This window comes from Pteropus alecto, unplaced genomic scaffold (genome assembly GCF_000325575.1).
Source record: "Pteropus alecto unplaced genomic scaffold, ASM32557v1 scaffold306, whole genome shotgun sequence".
Taxonomy (NCBI): domain Eukaryota; kingdom Metazoa; phylum Chordata; class Mammalia; order Chiroptera; family Pteropodidae; genus Pteropus; species Pteropus alecto.
In genome coordinates this window covers 762,527-766,144 of record NW_006437748.1, presented here as the reverse complement: position 1 = coordinate 766,144, position 3,618 = coordinate 762,527, and the positions used below count along the sequence as shown (strand labels likewise).

The window sequence follows — 3,618 nt, the reverse complement described above, 5'->3', positions numbered from 1 at the left end:
TCACATGTATACTTAGTATTTTGGAAGGCTTCTTAGGTGGAATACTCCAATTTCTGAGTATATTCTCAACTGTGATTAGTAAAAGAAAGATGATAAAAGTGCTTTAGAGTGCTAACATTGATCATGTGCTGTTTAATACATTTTATTTTCACTGCTTAATTTAAGGCTGCTGTAAATAACATGGAGTTTCCTCTCCTCAGTTTTCTCCATTAATTTCTGGTAATTGAATACAAAACCATTACAAATTATGGGGATACTCATCCTCTGTTTTCCTTGACTTGCAATTCTCCCAACATGATTCTACTCCAGAATGATGTGATTATAGAGTTGTCTTTTTAAGACAGTCCATTTATGGATGATGAAATGCAGGGTAATAATTATAAAGAGGATTTATTAGACAAACTTAAAGCAGGGTCTATAATAAATCTCATCCCTTGCATATTATTTGACTTTCTACTTATGTGGATCTTTAATTGCCATATATTGTCTTCCAAATGCTTAATTAGATAATAGGACTTTCTGATGGTTACAACTAAGATCACTCAAAAGTAAACTGATAAACCTTCTTTAGATTAGGAAGCTTGTCAAAGATGAGATAAGTCTATTTCTTCAATGTCTTTACTCAGTTTTCCTGCATTATCTAGGTACACACATTTTAATGCAGTATTTTAAAAATAAAATTAATGCAAAATGTGCACAAAGAGCAAAATATCAAAACTTTAAATAAAGCTCTCTTACATCTTGGCGGCGGACATGCTGTTCAGAATGAGGAAGACCTGGAAACTTTAGAGTCACGCAAGCCGTGGCCACTGCTGCATCAGCAAGCACCGGAAGCACCCTGGAGGCCGAGGTAATACTGGTGCATGCATCACCACAAGATCAACTTTGACAGATATCACCCAAGTTACACTGGAAAAGTTGGTATGAGGCATTATCACTTAAAAAGGAACCAGAGATTCTGCCCAACTGTCAACCTTGATAACTGTGGGCCTTGGTCAATGAGTAGACATGGGTAAATGCTGCCAAAAACAAGACAGGAGCTGCTCCTATCATTGATGTGGTGCGATTGGGCTACTACAAAGTTCTGGGGAAGGGAAAGCTCCCAAAGCAGCCTGTCATGGTGAAAGCCAAATTTTTCAGCAGAAGAGCAGAGAAGATTAAGGGTGTTGGGGGAGCCTACATCCTGGTAGCGTGAAACCACATGGAGAGAAGTTCATTAAATGTTCACAAGTGTTAAAAAAAAAAAAAAAAACTTTAGATAAAAACAGAACCATATTACTTATTTGTTCTTTTGTGTCAGACTCTAATCTTGGCATTGACCCTTTTGGTTTTTTGTTTTTGATGGCCTATTAGATGTTTTTTCCTTATCTTTTTTCTCTGGCTTTGTTGAGATGTAATAGACATATAACATTGTGTAAGCTTAAGATGTACAATACAACTTTTCATATCATTGGTAAATATAACTAATATAACATTTCTGTTATAATGTTTAAACATATTAGGATGAAAACCCTTAATATTTTGGTGCTGTGCAAGGGCACTCACTATATCATGATAGACAAACAGGACATCAAAAGGTTCTGGATAAAAATGTAAAAAAAAATAATGTTATTAAAACTTAGAGTTAACACATCATGTGCTCTTTTTACATCCTATGCTGATAGAATCAATAGTATTTTTTTTTTTATTATAAACATAGTTTTCTATAGTTAAAGAACAATGTATGATTAACAACTCAACAACAAAAAACAAAAAATCTAATTAAAAAATGGGCAGAAGACTTGAACAGATACTTCTCCAAAGTGGAAATAGAGATGAACAATAGACATATGAAAAGATGCTCAAGGTCACTAATTATCATAGAAATGAAAATTGAAACCACAATGAGATATCACCTCACATCTGTCAGAATGGCTATCATCAATAAATCAAAGAACAAGTGTTAGTGAGGATGTGGAGAAAAGAGAACTCTCATACATTGTTGGTGGGATTGCAAATTGGTACAGCCACTATGGAAAACAGTCTGGAGGTTTCTTAGATAATTAAAAATGGATATACCATTTGACTCAGCAATTGAATGTCTGGGTATTCAAAGAAAACCAAAACAATAATCCATAAAGGTCTATGCGCCCTGATATTCATGCAGCACAATTTACAATAGCCAAGATATGGAAACAACCTAAATGCCCATCAACAGATGACTGGATAAAAAAGTTATGGTTTCATATATACAATGGAATATTACTAGTCATTAAAAAAATGAAATCCTACCATTTTCAATGACATGGATGGACTTAGAGATTATAATGCTGAGTGAAATAAGTCAGACAGAGAAAGATAAATACCATATGATTTCACTTACATATGGAATCTAAGGAACAAAAAGAACAAATTAATCAAAAACAGATTCACAAATATAGAGAACAATATATGATGGTCAGAGGGGAGAGGGTAGTGGAGGACTGGAAAAAAGGGGTGAAGGGTTAAAGAAGTTGATAGATGGTCATGGGGATAGGGAGCACAGCACAGTGAATGCAGTTAGCATTAACATATTGGCTAGATGAAAAACCAGAGTTGATAAGTAGCAATTAGGAGGGTGGTTCTATAAACTATGTAAATGTCTAACTAATATACTGTATACTTGAGCTGTGCTCCCTATCCCCATGACCATCTATCAACTTCTTTAACCCTTCACCCCTTTTTTCCAGTCTCCACTACCCTCTCCCCTCTGACCATCATATATTGTTCTCTATATTTGTGAATCTGTTTTTGATTAATTTGTTCTTTTTGTTCCTTAGCTTCCATATGTAAGCTAATAAAACAAAATAAAATGGTAAACCGGATTATTTTTGTGCTATGAGCCTCCCTTTTTCCCACAAGAAAATACATAAAGTTAAGAATAATTGGGAGGTACAGCCATATCAGTGGAGGTAAGACCAATGTCTGAAGGTAAATGTTTCTCCTGCAGTGGAGAAATCATGACTGTTGTTTTTTTTTTTTTTTTTTCTTTCCTGTTCCTGTGTTTTCTCTGTGTTCTTGTTTCTATAATTCTTTCTATTATTTTTTTCTTGTCCTTTCTCTAATCACTTAGTAAACTTAAGGCGATAATAGTGTAAAGAATGAGGAGAGATTTGTAGTAAGCTCTACGTTTCACTTCCGGCTCATCTATTTGTATGAGTCAGGGCAGTGGGGTGGTTAAGAGACTGTGCTCTGGTTTGAATCTTGCCTCTACCATTTTCAAGCTGTATAATGCTGCCTAAGTGAACCTATCATTAGCTAATTTTTCTTAACCTGCTAAATGAGAATATAAATTATAGCAATCTCATAGTTTTGTGGAGAAGATTTTAAAGTTTATGTCTGAAAACTCCAACATTTTTCTCTCTTCTGGCTCTCTTTTCATAGTTAATATTTTCTCTAAGGAGAGAAGAGTGATCAAGTCCTTTTACTATCTTTTGAACATGAATATCTAGCCATGTCTCAAGTTCTTATTATTTATATTTACCAATTGATACCCTTCTTCAATCAGCTTTATTTTAGAATTTCTGTCACAGCCCAAATTAGTCCTGATACTACGCGGTGAAGTTTAGTTTTGTAAGAGAACATGTCTCTTTCTCCCAA

General features: G+C 34.5%; 1 pseudogene; it reads left to right on the top strand.

Moving 5' to 3' along the window:
• Positions 1-753: 753 nt before the first annotated feature.
• LOC107195868 lies at positions 754-1,195 on the top strand (annotated as a pseudogene).
• The last annotated feature ends 2,423 nt before the right edge of the window (positions 1,196-3,618 follow it).